This window comes from Megalobrama amblycephala, linkage group LG1 (assembly GCF_018812025.1).
Source record: "Megalobrama amblycephala isolate DHTTF-2021 linkage group LG1, ASM1881202v1, whole genome shotgun sequence".
Taxonomy (NCBI): Eukaryota; Metazoa; Chordata; class Actinopteri; order Cypriniformes; family Xenocyprididae; genus Megalobrama; species Megalobrama amblycephala.
The window spans coordinates 32,554,212-32,577,207 of record NC_063044.1 but is presented as its reverse complement, the minus strand read 5'-3'; the positions used below and the strand labels follow the sequence as shown (position 1 = coordinate 32,577,207).

General features: G+C 41.0%; 1 long non-coding RNA gene across 1 annotated transcript; it reads left to right on the top strand.

Moving 5' to 3' along the window:
- Window positions 1-2,091: 2,091 nt before the first annotated feature.
- LOC125267967 lies at window positions 2,092-20,674 on the top strand. The gene is made up of 2 exons (XR_007184754.1): window positions 2,092-2,155; window positions 20,443-20,674. It is a non-coding gene; the product is annotated as an uncharacterized LOC125267967 (long non-coding RNA).
- The last annotated feature ends 2,322 nt before the right edge of the window (window positions 20,675-22,996 follow it).

Sequence of the window (22,996 nt, the reverse complement as noted above, 5' to 3'; positions counted from 1 at the left end):
GACTCCAGACTTGACTCAGACTCCAGTGATAAAGACTTCAGACTTGACTCGGACTCCAGCTTAAAGACTTCAGACTTGACTCGGACTCCAGATAAAAGACTTGTGAACATCTCTGGTATATGTGCACGCATGCAGAAGATTGTTCCAGAGTTTAGGTGCCAAATAGGAGAAGGATCTACCGCCTGCGGTTTGATATTCTAGGTATTATCAACTGGCCTGAATTCTGAGATCGCAATAGACATGAAGGACTATAATGCACTAAGAGCTCGCTCAGGTACTGGGGAGCTAAACCATTTAGTGCTTTGAAAGTAATTAGCAAGATTTTAAAATCTATACGATGTTTAACAGGAAGCCAATGCAGTGTTGACAGAACTGGGCTAATATGGTCATACTTCCTAGTTCTAGTAAGAACTCTAGCTGCTGCATTTTGTACGAGCTGTAGTTTATTTATCAAGGGAGCGGAACAACCACCCAGTAGAGCATTACAGTAATCTAGCCTTGAGGTCATGAATGCATGAACTAACTGTTCTGCATTTTTCATTGAGAGCATATGTCGTAGTTTAGATATATTTTTAAGATGGAAGAATGCGGTTTTACAGATGCTAGAAACATGGCTTTCAAATGAAAGATTGGTATATAAGAGCACACCCAGGTTCCTAACTGACAACGAAGACAACAGAGCAGCGATCAAGTGACAGTATTCTAGGTTATTACGTGAGGAAGTTTTTGGTCCATAAATTTGAATTTCTGTTTTTTCTGAATTTAGTAGTAGGAAATTACTGGTCATCCAATTTTTTATATTAGCTATGCATTCCGTTAATTTTGTGAATGGGTAAGTTTTGTCAGGGCGTGAAGATAGTGCTGAGTATCATCAGCGTAACAGTGAAAACTAATGCCATGCTTCCTAATGATATCTCCCAAGGCTAGCATGTACAGAGTGAAAAGCAGCAGTCCTAGTACTGAGCTTTGCGGTACTCCATATCAGGGCCGTGCAGAGACCTTTGGAGGGGCAGGTGCTCAAAGTATAAAAGGGGCACATGGAACAAGGCTTTAAATAGCGCTGCTCAAAATATCAATACAGCAATATATTGTGATGCATTCCTTGCTGATTCGCGTATCAATATGGATGATTATGTATTGATACGGCAGCAAATGCTGTGATGCAGTTTTGAAAAAGAAACAGAATGGGAAAGTTTAAAAGTTAAAAAAATATTTTCTTTCCACCTAATAATAACTCGGGGATTAGAAACTAAGTTGTCTTAAGTTGTCCCAACCTGATGGCTTTTTCTTCTCTGTTTTACAGAATAATTAAGAACAGCTGTTACAGTAAAAACTATAGAAAACTTTATCCATGGGTTTCAAAGACGTCACTTCCGCTATGCCCGCCGCCATATTTGTGACCGGTCAGAGCTGTGCGCTCTGTTTAACATCCCTATGCCCTAATCCCTTCAAAGGGTTTATCCTCCGGAGTGAGAGCTTCGAAGGGATGAAGGGTGTAGGGGTCAAAAAAACTCTTTTTTTGGAACGCACTTCTGCGTCATCTTAACGAGACAATCAAGGAGGAGTAGATTGTGCAAGCTGCGCCCTTTGTTTAACGTTAGTTTATTTATTTATTTATTTATTTTAGGTTTATCGCATGTAGGCTATATTGTATATATGTATTTTAAACATTTGAATGGACTGATAAAGGGAGCTGTAAAGTTTTTTTGTTGAAGTACAATGTCGTTTTGACCATAATAGGGCTGAAACGATTAGTCGACATTATCGACAACGTCGACAATAAAAAATTGTCGACAAATATTTTTGTTGTCGAATAGTCTCTTGATCTCATATTTGAAGGGCCTGCAATAACGCGGTGTAACCAGTGGGGCGCTGTAGCGCAATACTGTAATGCAGCCCTCCCGGATCCAATCCAATAAAAGAAGTCAGCGCTTTGGAGAGCATAGTGCAAACGAAGTCGAACTCGTGAAATGTGGGAGATTAACATAACATATAAACATAACAAACATAACGTTTAGCAGAACTACAGAATACTGTCATGCAGGGCCACCAACTCTCATTCAGACTCACTGTTCTCACGCCACACGTTCATTTTCTCACACAGTGAAAGATGCATCGCAGAGCAGAGGACACAGACAACGGACCGACAGATCAGGTTACTTTTGATATAAAACTAAGTCTAAGCTTTTAAATTCAGTCAATATTACTACGGAATTCAAACAATACTTGTGGTGGTGACGCTGTTTAACGTTGTGTGGCAGATCGCTGTAACACCTCGGTTCAAGCGGCATGTGAACCTATTCCTCTCTATTACAGCGCGAAATAAACATGAATGAACATCAAAAAGTACTTACTGAAATTAATCCATCTCTATTGTAATCACTTAATCGGAGTTTTAACCGCAGAAAGAAGTCAATAAAACTTGCAAACAAATATATCACACAAAATGTAACATTTACCTCAGGAAAGCCATTCAATGACCATAAACTCGATAGTTTGTGTGTGTGTGTATGTATGTGTATATATATATATATATATATATATATATATATATATATATATATATATATATATATATACAGTACAGTCCAAAAGTTTGGAACCACTAAGATTTTTAATGTTTTTAAAAGAAGTTTCGTCTGCTCACCAAGGCTACATTTATTTAATAAAAAATACAGTAAAAAACTGTAATATTGTGAAATATTATTACAATTTAAAATAACTGTGTACTATTTAAATATATTTGACGAAGTAATTTATTCCTGTGATGCAAAGCTGAATTTTCAGCATCGTTACTCCAGTCTTCAGTGTCACATGATCCTTCAGAAATCATTCTAATATGCTGATTTGCTGCTCAATAAACATTTATGATTATTTTCAATGTTGAAAACAGTTGTGTACTTTTTTTTTCAGGATTCCTTGATAAATAGAAAGCTCAAAAGAACAGCATTTATCTGAAATACAAAGCTTCTGTAGCATTATACACTACCGTTCAAAAGTTTGGGGTCAGTAAGAATTTTTATTTTTATTTTTTTGAAAAGAAATTAAATGAATACTTTTATTCAGCAAGGATGCATTAAATCAATCAAAAGTGGCAGTAAAGACATTTATAATGTTATAAAAGATTAGATTTCAGATAAACACTGTTCTTTTGAACTTTCTATTCATCAAATAATCCTGAAAAAAATATTGTACACAAATATTTTGTACAATTGTACACATTAAATGTTTCTTGAGCAGCAGATCAGCATATTAGAATGATTTCTGAAGGATCATGTGACACTGAAGACTGGAGTAATGATGCTGAAAATTCAGCTTTGCCATCACAGGAATAAATTACTTTGTGAAATATATTCAAATAGAAAACAGTTATTTTAAATTGTAATAATATTTCACAATATTACTGTTTTTACTGTATTTTTAATTAAATAAATGTAGCCTTGGTGAGCAGACGAAACCTCTTTTAAAAACATTAAAAATCTTAGTGGTTCCAAACTTTTGGACTGTACTATATATATATATATATATATATATATATATATATATATATATATAATATGATATATAATATGTGTGTATGTATGTTGTTGTTTCATTTTTCAAAAAAACCCCACATAATTACATTATATTTTTTTAACCTGAAGGATATTGGTCTATTCAGTTGGCTTGAAAATTATTAAAAATACACTTTTAAAAGCTGAAGTGATTTCCTTGTTTTATTTACTAGTTAAAGTACAGTATAACTCAATATTTTAACTAATTGCTAAAGTAGAATAATCGAACAAAGCCTACTGATTAACCAGTGCAATAATCGATGATTAGTCGATTAATCGACCTAATAATCGATAGATTAATCGATTATCAAAATAATCGTTTGTTGCAGCCCTAGACCATAATAATGTACCAAATCTAACTCGTATAAATATTACAGTAGTACATACAAATATTATACATTCCTTTATAATTAAAATCGAACTCCTAGCCTCCTGTACCCATTCTGTGACGTCAAACTTCCCTGTGCAAAGGATCATGGGGGCCAGAAGTGTCCCATCAGTTGTTCCCTTCGAAATCCTTCATTCCAAAGGGCCCTTTGAAGTGGCCAGTTTTGAGCACTTCGGTTTGGAACGACCCTTCAATATGGCGGCCATGATTATTTTCACTCCGAAGTGCCCTTCGGAGGGCGATATATCCCGTTTGGAACGCACCGTAAGTCTATGGTGACAGCAGCTACAACTACCAGAGGAAGGCCAATGAAACACTCTCAGAAGGTTCACAACAAATTTACAATATGTCTGGGATATGTGGTGCTGTTAGCCGTTTCAACAGTCATCAGAACTACAAATTTATTTGATCCCAAAGGAGTTAGATCGGCGGAATTATTGGCTTCATTCAGAAAGGACCGTACTAACAGCTGGGACTGTCATTTACATAACATTATAATTGTATACAATGTTGTATTAAAATATTGTGAATTCTAGTTGCTGTGTTTCGGCGTGTTATTACAGGATGAACAAATTCACGACACGAGCTGACTACATTACTTAGTTCAAGTACATGCGTGCATGATTTTGTGCAAATATAAGTTGTAATATTATTTTTATTTTGTATTAATATCTGGATTATTTTATATAGGATGTGTTCCGTTGAGTTAATTAACTTTGTTTACGGGTTTTTATTCTCTTCAGCTTCAGCGTGCGCAGCTCAAACAGCAATGATTAAGTCATTAAAATGTTTACAGTAATATTAAAACTTTCATATTTTTTAAAAAAAAATGATGCATTATTTTTAATAACTAGCTCTTATATTGTTCTCGTATTATATTCAGCAACACTTGGTTTGATTAATAAGGATCACGAACAATAACAGATTTTTTTCTCAAATCATCTCATTTTGATTTGAGCTGCACGCGCTGAATGAACATCCGTAAAATAAAGCGCTTTAAGTTAATTAACTCAACGGAACACATCCTATATAGGGTAATTCATATTTATACAAGATAGACATAAAATTACAACTTATATTTGCACAAAATCATGCAGGCATGTATTTGAACTAAGTAATGTAATCAGCTCACGTCGTGAATTTGTTCATCCTGTAATAACACGCCGAAACACAGCAACTAGAATTCACAATATTTTAATACGATATTGTATACAATTATAATGTTATGTAAATGACAGTCCCAGCAGTTATTAATGTTGTGCATTGCTGTTTGGCTGCCAGTGGTATGGTCCTTTCTGAATGAAGCCAATAATTCTGCCGATCTAACTCCTTTGGGATCAAATAAATTTGCAGTTCTGACGACTGTTGAAACGGCTAACAGCACCACATATCCCAGATATATTGTAAATTTGTTGTGAACCTTCTGAGAGCTTTTCGTTGGCCTTCCTCTGGTAGTTGTAGCTGCTGTCACCATAGACTGGTAAAAGAAAACAGAGCGCGCAGCTCTGACCGGTCACAAATATGGCGGCGATAGAATACAGTGACGTCACATGAAACCCATGGATAGTAAAATCGACGTGGCCCATGTTTCGTACAGTACAATATAGTTTTATTATCTGATAAAAAAAAAAAAAAACAAACAAAAAAAACATTAATTGGGGGATAGGATGATGGTGGCCATGGCAGGGGTAAAAGTGAGAAATCAAAAATATAAATAAAGAAACTAAAATGTGTGTGTGTGTGTGTGTGTGTGTGTGTTCATTCTGATGGCACCTACTAAAAATGACAGTGTAGCATTAATCTTATAAGTGGAGGATGAGTGGTTGTAGGCACTTATAACAGAAGTTTCCTGTTGGACATGTCTCTAAAAATGTTAATGACATCATTGTTACTAGGGTCACATATCCTTCACACTGCACTTTGATGTCAGGTTAGGTATATTATTCATTTTATATTGACATTGATATTTTTACATTTATTTCCAGAGAGATATTATTGAGTTTACAGGCTAAAGTGGTCTTGCTGTTGTAAACAATGTTGCTATTGTAGGAAAAAAAAAATGTGTGTCACATTTAAAATATAATTATATTTTAATTCATTTCTGAATTGTTTTATTTTTATAATGATAATTCAGAAAATGAGAACATTTGAATAAGCCTTACCAGTGTTGTGATAATTATTTTTACGGCACTCTACGTTTAAAAAAAATAAATAAATACTGTAATATAATAATAGTTTAGTCAAATAACATAAAAAAGACCAGACCCCTCGATGCCTGCCTGTGAAACTTTTCTCCCTCAAACAGCACGCTAACGTTACTTCTACACTACAGACTACACACAGCAATATAAACAACACATCTGAATGTTCTCGCATCACATCTTTCTTGTAAAATAATAATAAGTAAATAAACATCCAAATCACTTCGCTGAGAATGAAACACCACTTACCATCTGCCGCAGTGTTGAAAATATCCCCTGGCAATTAAAAAATGCGCGTGCGGCGTGAGGAATCGTCCCGGTCGGATGAGGTCATCGTCGTCAGGTAAAAGGTCATCATGTGGGTAATTTTATTTACGGCTAAATTATTATTCATAAATTTTACTAATATTTAGATTGGGCATGGGCACACATTCACAAAAGGTCATGTTATTACAAAAAAATTAGAGGAAATTTTGCTTTGACAAAAGGGCACTTTGGGCACCAAGGGGCAAAGGGGCAGGTGCTCAAGCACCCAGCCTGCTAACATGATCACGTCGAGCCAGGCAGGCGTGGTTTCAGCAACCAGTCACCTTGGTTCCAACCACGTCTTGCCTCTTTGCCCATTTTCAGTTATCCGGGAGTGACGTGCGGTGACACGCTGCTAAGATGGCAGCGGCCTCATTTTCGCTTCAGAAATGCTCTTCAGAAATCTACGGGTGACGTCACAGACACTATGTCCATATTTTTTTTTACGGTACATAGTTCGATCCCAGGGAATTCATGTGCTCATAAAGTGTAAATGCAGCATAAATCACTAAGGGTAGGTTTAGGGATGGGGTAGGTATAGTCGTTAATAAAAAAAAAAAAGAGTTTTGCTAAATGGAAATAGGACAAAAGGTGTAAAAAGTCCACACATTGCATTTAAATGAACACGCATTTTGATTGGTAACGACAGTCATACGTCATTTCATGTTGACAGACATAACACGACACTGTCATTATTTTTATGCCAGCTAGAGGGCGCATGACTTTAAAGCGTAAATATAGGTCGTAATAAGGTGCTTAAACGACCTATAGGGTCATCCAATTTTTGGATGACCCTATAGGTCAGCAGTCTATATTCCTGTTTTTAATGTTAATCAAAAGATGAAGAAATCACTCTTGACTGAATAGCTTTGGTAACTTCAATAATGTTTCATCTTTAATTATTCAAAGCAGGGACGGATTATGGGTTATGTGAGCCCCTGGGCAAAACGTTCGCGAGCCCCCCCCCCTTAAAAAAAAAAAAAAACGCCAGCATTGTCTGGGATAGCTAGTTGTTACGTCATCATGCCACTTGTGGGTCCAAACTAGTGCGGCGTACGCGTACCGTGTTGTAAAAGCAGAATGATGTTGACACCGCAGTTGTACAGAGCCACGCCTCCTGTCACTCACTCAGAACAGCGGCAGGCCTCGAGACTCTCTCTCGGTCCAGTGGAAGGGTTTTTGTTATATAACAACCGATATGACAACTTTAGCACATTTATCAGCTATACATTCATTCAGTGTTTCCCATTAATGACCCTGTACTGCCGCCACCGTTTCATAATGAACTGAACATTTAAAACATACTACGTTTTACAACGAGCTAAAATCGAAACCGTGATATGGCTTTGTGCCTATATAAAACAGCAAAAGACAGCGATTAATTATATATACACTCTGCCTGTGCTGCGTGTTTTAAAGAGAAGTGCGCACATCTGCGCACGCGATCGGCTGGTGATCTGGTGATCAAAATAAAAGCTCAAGGATTTATCTTTTAAAAAGAAATCGTACAAAAGTATTGTAAAAAAGATGTTTGAACCCTTTTTAATGTCCAGGTACAAGTCAATGCTGTTTCTTTGTTCAATTTGCACACTGTACATGGGTTGAAGCTCTTAATTTTGAGTTTCCAGAGAGCACCAGATTGATGCATTTAACCTTAAAATTTTCAAAATTTTCTTCCGGGGGGGCATGCCCCCGGACCCTCCTAGAGCTGGTACATCCAACAAAGTTTTACAAATTACAGTGTCAAATAATGTACATTTTCTGAACAAGAATACGTCAACAAAAGCTCCTTTCATGTCAGTAAAGCTGTTAATAGAAAATTAAATTGTCTTTGGACAAATATAGATTTGGTCTAAGCCCCGAATGTTTACAATGTCTGGCTCCGCCCCTGATCATCCCATTTCTATTCAGCAGCCTGGTTATTACCATGGGAAAAGATAGGTCTCTCCCCATGATTTACGCATTGCAAGGAGTCCAATGTGAAAAAAACTGTTATTAACACCAACTTTCTCAAATTAATTCAAATATTTATTATTTGTAGTGTCATTATTGATGTTACGTACATTCACATCAGAAGAGACCAGAGCGACGAAAGTCATTATTTCTCGGCGAATTGGCCGAACAAAGCAAATTCACTGGCAGTGAAGCGAATTGGGCGGGCCAGAGCGAAAAAGAGAAGTTAAAAGTCAGTTAACCTTATGTAATGAGTTATGACGCGGTTCGGTGAAAACCAATTCTAATATATAGATTTACCAACGCCCCACGGTAACAGGCTAAATCAAACATTCCAATGAGCGAACAAAGTGAATAAAGCAAATTCAACAACGAAGCTTCTTCAACGACCTTGGCGACGTGTTCGCTTTGGTCTCTCCTGGTGTGAACGTACAGTGAGAGCCATGTTGGGGCACGGTTAGTGATCACACTACATGTGTACCGTGTCCAGCTGAACCATGCCAGAATCCACCTGTGTACCATATCCCCGTACAGAACGGAGTGATCAGGGGTGTAGTGGTAAAATAAGAATTCTGTGATCACATTTTGTGCATAAACTATACTATGATGTGCATTTAGATCAATTGAGAAGTGGGTAAACTCTAATTCTGAAATTTCAGAGGTGGGTAAACCGTGTTTACTTGCGTTTAGCCTCCACTACAGCCCTGGGAGTGATTACACTGGTCAAACTCTTACACTGCTACACTGGTCTGGGGGCCACTCAGCGGGCAGGTTAACCGCCTCAATCCTACCATGCTACCGCTCCCTAGTCAGAGGGCCTTCTGTAAGGCTGTTAACACGCCCCCCTCCCCTCCCCCCAGAAGCCAGGGGCCCCATGGTAGGGGCCCTTGTAATCAGATGGCCCTCTAAAGGTACACTACACCCTCCTCCCTAGCCTAGGGCCTCCTAGTAGGGCCCTCATAATCAGAGGGCCCTCTAAAAGCCCCCAAAGCCCCCATCCTCCCTATGGCCCCCTGGTAGCCAGAAGCCAGGACCATAATAGGAGGGCCTAAGAGGGCCTTCTAAAAGTAGGCTCCCATGCACACATTTCCCTTTAAAGTTCCTATAGCAGGGCCGGGGGCCCCCTGAAAGCACCGACCTCCCCCCCCACCACCACCAGCACCACCACCACAACCACCACAATTCAAGGGCCCTTGGCAGCCAAACGCCCTCCCTATAGGGTCAGGGGCCCTTGTAGGCAGAGGATCAAAGAATGTAGGCCCTCTAAAATAGACAAACGAAAATACATTGTTGATAAGCGTTGCAAATAGTTTTGGGCTAGGGGCCCCACGGGCCCCCTGCACCCCTAGGGCCCCTGGGCAGCGGCCCCGCTGGCCCGGTTCGTAATCCGTCCCTGATTCAAAGACGTTTATATGTGGTGTTATTTTATATTTGATTACTTTATTCTATTTCTGTGCCTGAAAGCCGTTAGATAGCTAAAAAACAACCTGTAAAGCATTGTTTATTTTTTGTATCTTAGCTCTCGTGTATTTATTTGTGCCGTTTCTTGTAGTTAGATTATTTGATTTTATTTTTATTTCACAACTGTCCTATTTTTTACTGAACATAGCACATACCAAACCCTACTGAAACCGTGACCCTCAAACAGTGTTGCCAACTGTTTTCAATTGAAAGTAGCTAAAACTGGTAGCTAAATGTCACTAGAAAACATCATAATGGCAAATTGATTGATCTAAATATATATGAATTAATCAGTGGGCAAAATAAGAATCTAGATAAGGTTTGTCCAAGAAGTTGCTAGATTTGTCCCTAAACATTTGAAAAAAGTCTCAAAAGGGGTGGGGAAGTCATTAAATCTAGTGACAAAATTCCTAAATTGGCAACACTGCCTTCAAATCGTGATACAAACCGAACCGTGAGTAATCTGAACCGTTCCACCCCTAGTGCGTAGGCAGGCAGGCAGATAAAGACGAATAAAGTTCCAATACAAGGTTCAATATCCAAACTGATAGAGGTACACGCACACATAACTGAAACGAGACCGAACACCAAACTGAACACAACCAGGAACTGATATACACAAGAGTTGATTAACTAAGGATGCACAGCTGTGATGGTGAGTTAGTGTCCAGGAGCACATGTGATGAATGAAAAACAAAACAAACAGAACATGAAGGTGACAGTGTGACAGGGCTATATTATTATAAAAATTTCCTAAATTTCCTTAAGTGTAATTTAAGTTTGTATACAAATCAGTTCATTTTAACCTTCAATATGAATGTAGAACCTACTGATTCCCATGTAGAGCATTAGTTGACTTTTTTTTTTTTCTTGAGAAAATTTGCCATGTACTGTACCTGATATACAGTACATTCAAAATAATTGATACTGAATTGAATTGCAAGCTTGTGAATCAAAATGCATAATATGATGACAGACTGGCAGGAAATGGTGCAAAACAGAAAACAAAGTCCAAACAGGGTGATATTGTGACATACTGATAAGCCTAATCTTTCTATTATTCATAATAGTTGCAACTTGCACTCTTAAATGTGCATTGAAAATTGCCAGCTGATAAAACCTATGATCCAAGGACAATATTCATATAACATCTAAGTCTAAATGTAGATCTTAACTTGCTGAGTTAAATGGTGATTGACACTAAATAGTAGAAAATCAGTCCAGTCTCTCCAGCTGTAAATGTCATTGGCTGTTAAAGTCAACAGTTGCTTATAATAAATTGACATGTTGATAACATACACATAAGCATTCTTTCAGAATGCTCTCAAATACATGTAGCTTAGATCAGTTGCATGTGTGACAGATTGAAATATGCATTTAAATTGTGTGTGACATTGAAATATGCATTTAAATTCATAATATGCAATTAAATTCATAAATCTGAAACAGTAAAAATATTTTACATGTATGATCTTGTAAATGTTTAAAACTGTTTATAAAATGTACATATGTAATTTGAGTAATTATTTTGAGTTCATCTTTGATCTATTAGTTTGGCACATTAAAGGTCCCGTTCTTCGTGATCCCATGTTTCAAACTTTAGTTAGTGTGTAATGTTGTTGTTAGAGTATAAATAAAATCTGTAAAATTTTAAAGCTCAAAGTTCAATGCCAAGCGAGATATTTTATTTAACAGAAGTCGCCTACATCGAACGGCCAGTTTGGACTACATCCCTCTACTTCCTTCTTTAATGACGTCACTAAAACAGTTTTTTGACTAACCTCCGCCCACAGGAATACACAAGAGTTGCGTTTGTAGAGTGTGTTTGTCGCCATGTCGTCGAAACGCTGTTATTTTCATCCCGCAGTCCAATCACCGGGTCTGATTCCGGCTCAAATTGATAGGGTAAAATTAAAGACATGTTTACAATAACACTGAGCGCGTGCATCTCCACGTTATGGTAAGAGGCGTGACCTTTCCGGGCACGGTGCGCTAAGCTGCTGTCGAATCACAACACAGGAACCGCTGGCACAATCAGAACTCGTTACGTATTTCTGAAGGAGGGACTTCATAGAACAAGGAAGTCATCAGCCCGTTTTTATGACAGTGGAAACAGCGGTATACAGATAAGTAAATTATGTGAAAAATACTGTGTTTTTTTACACGCGAAACATGAACACGTGTTATATTGCACACTATAAACACAATCAAAGCTTCAAAAAAACACGAAAAACGGGACCTTTAAGGTGTGTGATCGATTGCTCTTGCCTGCTGGAACACTAGGGGGAGATCTCGCGGGTTTCTTCATTCTACATAAAGTTCGCAGTGGGGAAACATCTACGAGTTTCATGTTTGTTCGTCTCCCTCTTTTCAGGTATTCTAATGATAAAATGTTAATGATATAATGTTTAAGAGTGTGTAGATATTATAATGATACCGATTGCATTTTATTAAAGATGTTTTAAAAGCTTATTAGTTTAGAGATGCACGAGCTCAGCCGTGAGATGGCGCGAGACCAGTGTTTAACATTTTCGTATTTTGTATTTAATGTTTAATATTGTTAATTTAGTGCCAATTGGTTGAATTGCTTTAAAAAGGTGAATATATTGAGAAATGTGAATTACAGAGAATCCAAGATATTGATGTATTTTAAGATGAGATAATTGTTTAAAGAGTATTAACATGTTATTTTGAATTGTTGTATCAGATATTCTCATAAACAGCTATATAATATGTATTAATGTATTATTTATAAATAACTGAAGATTTTATAATTAACTAAAAATTGTAATTTAATAGCTTATGTTCCCTTTCGATACTTCACTCGTACTGCGTATGGGGAAAGGTCTCCTTTTTCCCTGTTACTGAAGCCTTTTTCAATAACGCAGTGTAACTGCATCGTCATTGGTTCACTCATAGACAAGTTGTTGAACCAATGACGGCGCGGCATAGCTGCGCGGCCTATGGCGACAAAGCCCGCGAATATTCCCGCCGAAATGGGCGGGGTAGCTATATAAGCAGGCGCTTCGCCATAGGATTTTAGTTCTCTCTCCTTCAGCGACGACTTCATATAGCTCTTCGCTGATCTCCGGCTGAAGCCTTCGCCGCCTGGAAGAAGCTCGCCTGGGAGAAGTTCTCGCCGCCGTCGAAGAGGCTCCCGCAGCGGACTGAGCTGAGACCGCCGAACGAAGACAGCGCCGGCGCCCTCGCAGACTGCTGCCTCAAGCGCCGCTCTCGAGCCGCCCGCTTCCCGCTTTCGGCCACCTCTCAGCGCGTCTCCTGCCGCCATCCGGCGCCGTTTAAAGAGCTCTTCCCGCGGCTTAACGCCGCTTTCTAAAAGAGCTTTCCCAGCGGCTCTCGCCGCTCTAAAAGGGCTACAATCGCCGTTTTCACGGCGGCGGCGTTGCCTCAATGCCGCGCCACAGCTGTGGCACATGCAGAGCCCCTCGCTCCGCAGATCTTCGCTCTCTAGCAGCTGTTCACCGCGCCGCCCTCGTGCCGCCTTCAGCATCTGAGAGCTTTCAGCTCATCCCCTGCCGTCTTCCGTCAGGTGAGTACAGAGCTTATTTTTCTACTTTCTCGCTGGCGTTTGCTTCAAACGGCGTCTCTCAGAACGCGTCATTTGCCAGGTCCTCCCCCGCAAACCGCGTTCGTTGGGGATGCGTGCTCTCACTCGGGAGCGAGCTCTCACTCTCAGCTGAATTTGACATGATGCTCTCCCCTGACTTAGGCGAGACTCATGATACATTTTCTATCTGAGTGAGTGTATTTCTCCTTCTTTCAATGCGCGTTCTTCTTTCAATTCTGCTGTTTGCGCTGAGTTTCTCTATGCGTTGCTTGCCGGTTCCGTCCCGCAAGCCGCATTCATTGAGAAATATAACATGTCGCTCTCCCCTGTCTCGGGTGAGACATATATATATATATATATATATATATATATATATAATATATATATTTCAGTTGATACAGTGTATTTCTGTCGAGTTTGCTGAATTTCTCAGCGCGTTGCTTGCCGGTTCTGCCCTGCAAACCGTGTTCTTTGAGAAATATAACGACACTTTCACCTGTCTCAGGTGAGACCTATGTTGTTTATATATTCAGCATATCAGTCGATGTAGCATATTTATTCCAGTCTCTCTGCGTGTCGTTTGCCGGCCCTGCCCCTGCAAGCCACGTTCATGAGGATGTATGCGCTCACTGAAAGCGAACTCAATGCTCACTCGTGCTTGGTGGAACTAACATGCTCATTATGCTGGACCTCTGTTCATGTGACTTGCTGGCTCTGCCCTGCAAGCCATGTTCATTGAGGAAGAGCAGTCTCACTTCCAATATCGCTCGGCTGAATATATCTTGATGCTCTCCCTTGACTCAGGTGGGACACATGATGTATATTTTTTCCAAGAAGCATATATCTGTTTGCTGAGTTTCTCAGCGTGTCGTTTGCTGGTTTCACCCCGCAAGCCACGTTCATGAGGATGCATGAGCATTTCTAAAAACTAGCCGGTGTGCAGGCCCCATCCCAGCGGCCCACCACCTGGCGCCATTCAACCCCTTGTCATGCGGGCCTGGCAGGCCATCCCCAGAGTATCAAGTGGGTTCTGGGGATAATATCTCAAGGCTACTCGCTCCAGTTTGCTCGCAGACCCCCGCGTTTTGGCGGGGTGCTTTCCACTTCAGTAAACACGGACGACGCTCACGTCCTCCGAGCCGAAGTGATGTCTCTGTTAGAGAAGGGGCCTATAGAAATAGTCTCTCCCTCAGAGAGCGATTACAGCCATTACTTCCTCATTCCCTAGAGTGATGGCGGTCTCAGACCCATCTTAGACCTCAGACTCCTGAACCTTTCCCTCATGAGACGGAAGTTCAAGATGTTAACGCTGAAGCAGATCCTCGCGCAGGTTTGCCCCGGGGACTGGTTCTGTTTGCTGGACCTGAAAGATGCATACTTTCACATCCAGATAGCCCCCCATCACAGGTGATTCTTGAAATTCGCATTTGAGGGTGTGGCTTACCAATATACGGTCCTTCCATTCGGGCTGTCCCTAGCTCCTCGCACTTTTACCAAGTGCATGAACGCGGCGCTTTCCCCACTGAGACAGTTGGGAATCCGGGTTCTCAATTATCTCAACGACTGGCTCATCCTAGCCCAGTCACAAGCCGAGCTGGAGCATCACAGATCTGTGCTACTCGGCCACATGGAGTGCCTGGGTCTCAGGGTCAACTTTGCCAAGAGCTCACTGCTCCCCAGCCAATGTGTAATGTTCCTGGGTGCAGTCTTCGACTCAGCCCGTATGACGGCTGTAGTATCGCCAGAGCGCGCTCTGGCCATTCAGCAGCTCGTGGCATTGGTCAGGAACAGAGCCTATCTCCCTCTGAAGTACTTCCAGAGGATGCTAGGGCTGATGGCTTCCACCTTCCCGGTTCTGCAGCTCGGCCTTTTTTGGATGCGGCCTCTGCAATACTGGTTGAAGTTCCGGGTCCCTCCTCACGCCTGGAGGCATGGCCGCCTGCGTCTCGGGGTCAATCAGGCCTGTTCGACAGCTCTGAATCCTTGGATGAACCCTGTATGGTTCAGTCAAGGTGTACCCCTACAGGCGGTGTCCAGAAGGACGGTGCTTTCAACAGATGCATCCAACACAGGTTGGGGTGCTCTTTGAAAGGGCAGACCGGCCTTTGGCTCGTGGTCTCACGAAGAAAGCCATCTGCACATCAACTGCCTCGAGATGTTGGCAGTGATTCGAGCCTTTCACGCGTTTTAGGCACACCTGACGGGATGCCACGTCTTAAGTCCAGTCGGACAGCATGACAGTGGTGTCATACATAAATCACCAGGGCGGTCTTTCGTCCAGCTGCTTATGCGCTCTGGCGAAGCGTCTTCTGGAATGGGCATTACCGAGGTTTCAGTCGCTCAGAGTGACTCACATACCCGGGAGAACAAACTTGGGAGCAGATATGCTATCTCGGAGCAATGTCCCCTCAGACGAGTGGATGCTCCACCCCCAGACGGTTCTCACAATCTGGGAGTTCTTCGGGAAGGCAGAGGTAGACCTCTTCGCCTCAGAAGACAACTCTCACTGCCCAATTTATTTCCCGAAGGAGGACAATGCGCTGGCTCACGTCTGGCCCAGCACCCTCCTTTACGCTTTTCCCCCGATTGCTCTGATCTCGCAGATCATCAGACGAATCAGGGAAGACAAGCATAGAGTCCTCCTGGTGGCCCTGCTCTAGAGGAGCCAAGTTTGGTCCTCAGAGCTGTTCAGGTTTTCCACGAAAGCTCCGTGGCCGATCCCCCTGAGACGGGACCTCCTCTCTCAGGTGAACAGGACGATTTGACATCCCCAGCCAGAACTCTGGGCTCTGCACTTCTGGTCCCTCGATGGGAGCCCGCTAACCTCCCCGGGGACGGGCTGAATACCATCTCTCAGGCGAGAGCTCCGTCCACGAGACGCCTCTACGCCCAGAAATGGTCGGTCTTTGTTAGCTGGTGTTCTGCATGCAACATAGACCCAGTGGAGTGTGATGTATCTCCGATACTGTCTTTCCTCCAGGAGCGTTTAGAACTGGGTCGCACCTCTTCAACGCTCAAAGTTTACGTAGCAGCCATCGCAGCGTTTCACGCTGCTATCGCTGGCCAGTCAGTGGGACGAAACAACCTTGTGGTGCGTTTCTTGAGAGGTTCTAGGTGATTGAATCCATCTCATCCTCTCACTGTTCCCACCTGGGACCTCTCTTTGGTCCTCAGAGCTCTCAAAGGGCCTCCCTTTGAGCCACTGTGTTCAGCTGACCTCAGACCCCTGATGCTCAAAACCTTACAAGCTCGGGTCCTCTCGGTATGATCCAGCGGCCTCTATCGTGCTCCGCTTCATGCCACTCTGGGAGTTACTCCCCTTTTGGTAGTGTAACTAAGGGTTCGACGGCTCCGGCCTTCTCACTTGTCCTCTGGTTCCCTTGCGGTGTCCAAGACAAGTCCAGTCGTTCCCTGCCGTGGCACGGCGCTGTTGAATTCGTTCCCCATACGCAGTACGAGTGAAGTATCGAAAGGGAACGTACTCGGTTACTAACGTAACCTCGGTTCCCTGAGATACGGAATGAGTACTGCGTTACATGCCGTGCCACGAGGCTGCGGCTTCAGTGTCGTCGCTTCAGTCGAATGACCTGAAATCCTATGGCGAAGCGCCTGCTTATATAGCTACCCCGCCCATTTCGGCGGGAATATTCACGGGCTTTGTCGCCATAGGCCGCGCAGCTATGCCGCGCAGTCATTGGTTCAACAACTTGTCTATGAGTGAACCAATGACGATGCAGTTACACTGCGTTATTGAAAAAGGCTTCAGTAACAGGGAAAAAGGAGACCTTTCCCCATATGCAGTACTCGTTCCGTATCTCAGGGAACCGAGGTTACGTTAGTAACCGAGTACGGTACTCATTGTAAAAATGTGTGAAAAGAGAAGACGAAATGAAAACATTCTACATAAAGTTCGCAGTGGGGAAACATCCACGAGTTTCATGTTTGTTCATCTCCCTCTTTTCAGAAGTATAACACATAGGCCTACTATATGCATTAGTGAGTGTGGCGGTGCTTATGGGGTGTTGCTCTGGGACGGGAGAGTATGAGGCTGGGAGGGAAAAAAAGTCACAGTATACTCTCTACAAAAAACTAGACCGCTGCTATCCTCTATATAGTGCACTATGTGCCATTCACCATATAGAAACTAGTAAATGTTTGGTCTGTATCAATTTCATACCACTCTGCTGCCACCACCTTTGTTTAACCCGGTCAGGTCCGGGATAGTCAGGAGTCTGAACAACCACAACACCAATATTAACAATAAAGTATTTTTTTTTTATTAACACACATTAATTAATTAAAACTTTGGCTTTAGGCCGAGACACATTAAACAGCAGTATAAAAATCCAGATACACACTGCAAAACCCAATTCATCAACTTCAATTCATAAGATACCAGTTATCAGTGCCAATATCACTCCAATTCAACACACATGTTCAACAACTAGGGCTGTCACGATATTAGATTTTTTACACCACGGTTATTGTGGCCAAAAAAAAAAAAAAAAAAATGGGGGGATGGGGTGGGATGTATCAGTCTAAATCATTTTTACTTTGTTTATTTAGTTTTTCTCTTTCAGGGTTGCTGCACATTTATTAAAATCAAATTTAAGGCTTTTTAAGACCTGAGGAAATAAAAATTAATACTAGCATAGTAGCCTATACATTATGGCTGTTACCAATCAAATGAAATTATCAACAAATCCATCTTTGCAATACAGAGGTGAAACAGAATGAGAAGTGGCATTAATATATTTACACAGCATTTACAATGTGTCTACATAAATGTAATTCAATATTTAAATATGGATTTTTTTTTTCTAATTTTAAGTTAATTAAAATGTACCTTAAATATGAAACAAAGCAAGTCACTGTCTTAATGAGTGAGTGAGTCAACCGATTTGTTCAAATGATTGATTCATTCAGGAATGAAGTACGGATTCATTCGTTCTAAACGCAGATTCAGTCAGTATAACAAAAACATTTCTGTTGCACGGGGGCTGTGTTCTGCTGTTCATAATTTTGAAATTTTCATGGCGAAATAAAGGACAAACAAACAAAGAATACAACAATAACGTTACTGTGTCTAAAATGTAACTCACATTGTTCATTTAACAATAAGTTGACGGAACATTGCATTTGTACTGATTTGGGGAAAACGGCACTCTTGCTTGTGTGATATTGTAATACAACTACATCTTATATGATATAATGACAAACTCGTTAGGGCAAAAAATGCCTGTGTATCTTGAATTTTGTAGACATATAACTGCATGCATAGCTACATCACGCTGAATAAGATGAGTAAAGAAAACGCGGTAGGCTAACTTATTAAAAGAATCACCCTGTATTTAAATATATGAAGGCAGAAAATCACTGTTAACAGGTTAATATGTGACCTGATCCAGCAAAATGAGTCACAGTGACCCAAATTTCAAAACTGAGATTTTGGCATCAATGGAAAGATGAGACAATAAGCTTTAAAATGATATCCTAGTCAGAGTCATATGGTTATGGTTGTCTGCCCTCTTTTTCCAATTGAAAACCTAAGAACATCGCTTTTAAAGTTTTTTGCCCGTTTTTTTTTTTTTTTTTTTTTTTTGATATCTTTCAAAATCCATTGCATTTAAAGGGATAAACTATTTATTTTACAGCTTAATTTGACCAAAGACATTTTTATATATATATATATAAATGCTATTAAACCAGTCTGAAGCTCAAATTATTTTAAAGTATTTATTTGAATTAATATTTTATAAGGCACTTTTACAAAGATTTTCTAAAATCAGAAAGATTGAACAGAGGTGCTAAATTTTTGCTTGAGAGAGAGTGTGTGTGTGTGAGTGAGTGAGTGAGTGAGTGAGTGAGTGAGTGAGAGAGAGAGAGAGAGAGAGAGAGAGAGAAAGTGAGAGAGGCAGAGAGACGAGCAAAGAACAAAACAGAGAACAAATAATGCTAGCCTATGCAATCATATCTTTGTGTAGGCTAGTTGACAATAACAGTGTAAAGGGGCTCGCACACCGGACGCGAAGCTCAGCGCGTCTTAAAATTCGAACGCATTGTTTTCTATTGTTTTCTGGGCGCTGCGGGCAGGCGCCAAATGTCGCCGCCGGTGTGCGTACACTCATAGAAAACAATGCGTTCAAATTTTAAAGACGTGGCGCTGAGCTTCGTCCGGTGTGCGAGCCCCTTAACAAATTCATAACGGAGATACCAGCGCGCGCTAGTCTGACAGGAGGATGGCCAATCGCGTGCCTGTCAGTCGAAACGGGGCTTCCCATTGATAAAAATCAGCGTTTATGTCAGTGTGTTTACATTTCTAAGCTTTTTGATTGGTTCTATACAACATGTAACACCATATTTGGAGAGCAGAGGTAGTGACGTTTCAGGGGATACCGGGAAATGTTCATAAGTGACGAGAGGAGTTGAGAAGTTCATTTCCAGCGAATTTAGTAAAACCATGTCAAATTTAATAGCCATTTAAATACCTTTACTCAATTATCTGGACTACGAAACTTTGGGAGATTATTTTTGAAAGTCTGTTCTTTGAAATTAGCTTTTTTAAAAAATCGATTTTTTCATTGTTTTTCCACATTATCGGCCCATATCTTAAAATATAACGTTGTGACTTCCGACTCATTTCGCCAGAGCGGGTCACATATAACATTTCCCATTCCATGACTAGTAAAATAATCTTACTTACTCTCTGCATGGTGTAATCTGCAGTGATGGACATGGAGGTGGGTAAAAAGGTTGATGGTGTTGCCATCAGGCCTGTTCTCTCAATTCCATCTGCTCCTTAAATCAAGTCTGTCCATTCTCTTTGTGTCACGGTTTATGAATGCATTGTTTCCTGCTTGTCTCGTGTGAATGTTGTTATGTGTGTGTGTGAGTGGGCGTGACCGAGCTTCATTGTTGATCAGCGGTTCCAGCTGACACTCATCACAGCGCCAGCTGCAGCTTATCCACTCACCCCTTAAATGCTCACCTATTTCTCATCTCCTTTGTCAGATCGTTGTTTGATGTCTCTGTGCTGTGTGTCCTTTCCCGGTTCTGTTCGGTGTTCCAGTTCGGTGTCTTCGTGGATTATGTTCTGTGTCTGGATTCAGCCTTCACCATCACCAGCGCACTTTGACTCACCAGCTCACTCTGTTCCACGCTGACCATCTCAGTCCCTGCGCCACCCATCTCTCTGTTCAGTGACTGTCCTCATTTATTATTGTCAATAAACGTGTTAACTTGCTATTGCTTCCTGTATTCTGTCATGACACTTTGCTCCAAGTGATTCACATCATCAATCAGCATACCGCCCATCCTCGCTAGACACGTGCTGTGTCCTATATAGTATGCGAAAAACAGTATGCGAGGCGAGTAGTATGTCCGAATTCATAAGGCGTTTCTCAATGTCAAGGAAGGATCCTCGGAAGCCAGAATTTCGAGGATTCTACGTCATCGACATCCGTCGAAGGACTGTTCCAATGTCGAGGATCCTCGGAATTTCAAACAAGGACTGAGTCCTTTGTTCGAAAAATATCCCATATACAGCAAAGGATGCATATGTGTAGCCTTTGCGCTCTCAAATCACCCACAAATCCTTGGCGTGCAGCTTTGCGATCTTGTTAAAAAATTTTTAAAAAAAAATGTCGGATGTTAGCGGGCAATATGCTTTCAAATGTACGTATATTTACGTTACCAAACATGCTGCTGACCTTGTTCTCCTTTAGTTTTATTTATTTAATTATTGGCTGGCACATTTGAAACTCGAGAGTTGAGATTGCAGAGGCTCTACTTTAGTGTTCATCTCTTGACTCTGGTTGTGTAGAGCTTGCTCCTTTTGGAAAAGAAAGAAGTCCAAACATAGCAATCAGATGAAGATGAATAAAAGCAATGTTTAAATAAAAATTAATTTCTCCTTATCAGTAACACTAGTAACATAAATGTAGATATATATATATATATAGCTGTGAATGTGAACTAGCCTGGGTGCCAGCCCGAACCCCGCCCACAACATTTTTTGGACGGGAAGTTCGGTCTGGACTCGATCCATTGTGGAGTAATTATGCTCGGCTCCCAGAAGGCCGAGCCAATCAAATTGCCAGGGCGGGCTTTAATCGATGATGGACAGGCTATCTGCGGTTACGTAACCACCCACGTCATCAAAGAGCGCTTGGGTTGAATTGCCGTGTGTCTCAATCAGCTCCCTAGTTCAGTAGTCAGGGCACTGATCAGGGTATCAGCCACATTCACTTTCATTATATACTGATTCACGACCTAGGGAGCTAGGGAGCTGATTGAGACGCAGGGTTGGTTTTCACCAACGATGACTGCAGCTGGAGAAGTAAGATGTTTAGATTCTGCTATCACGTCTGTAATAAAAGAAATCGACAGCGCATTAATTTTAAAAGACGAACAAAGAACCGCAATCAAGGCATTTGTCGATGGGAAAGATGTGTTTGCCGTCCTTCCAACGGGATTCGGCAAAAGTTTAAGTACAAGTTCAACATACATCACTTACTGCGTTGCTCTGATTGGTTGTAGGTCTATCCAATTGAGTGCAGAGTTTTTTTTTTTTTACTGGTTCGGTTAAGACACGCCCCATAATTCAAGTGCAATGGAGCAGTATCAGACTCACATTCTGCCTAGAATATGAGTATGACGAAGTCAGGCTAAATGTGAACTACTAAGTGTGGGACATTTTTTGCAATTCATACCTATGCCCCTACTGACATGTGACTCAAGAATAGGGATGTCCCGATCAGGTTTTTTTGCCCTCGAGTCCAAGTCCGAGTCATTTGATTTTGAGTATCTGCCGATACCGAGTCCCGATCCGATACTTCTATAATACATCAAAAAAAGAATAAAGAAGAGCGAAAAAAAAAACAGATCCAGGACGTTCCTTATTTTTTATTTAATTACAAACAGAGCACTTCTGTGAGGTAGCTTGAACAATCAAGTAATAAATAACATAAATTGTTCACTTCACTTCACTTTAGTGCAACAGTAAATATAAAAAAGGCTAATATAAAAACAAATATATTTGGTTTGATTTGGGTATGCTGCAGTCTGTGTTATAACTAAAATAATGTTTATATATATCATATTTTCTGGCTAGTTTACTTTAGTTTTTTATAATACACCATACTTTAACCCAAACTGAATAATAAAAAACAAGTTTAAATGGGTAAATCTTCTATTATTATTTTTGATTCTTAATTTTCTTTTCTGTCATACTCAAATTCTTGTTAAAACACATTAGACATGCGTATTGTGTGCATTTTGAATTATATTTATTTTGTCCATCAAAAGTGTGCTTTCACTTTAATTGAGCGTCAGCAGCGCAGCGTGTGTCTCAATCAGCTCCCTAGTTCAGTAGTCAGGACACTGATCAGGGTATCAGCCACATTCACTTTCATTATATACTGATTCACGACCTAGGGAGCTAGGGAGCTGATTGAGACACAGGGATAGACTCGGTGCCGAGACGATCGCGGCACTGCTGCTTACGCGACGCTCCTGCCTGACGCTTTACGAGCTGCTCCTGCTGCCTGTGTGAATGCATCCGTTG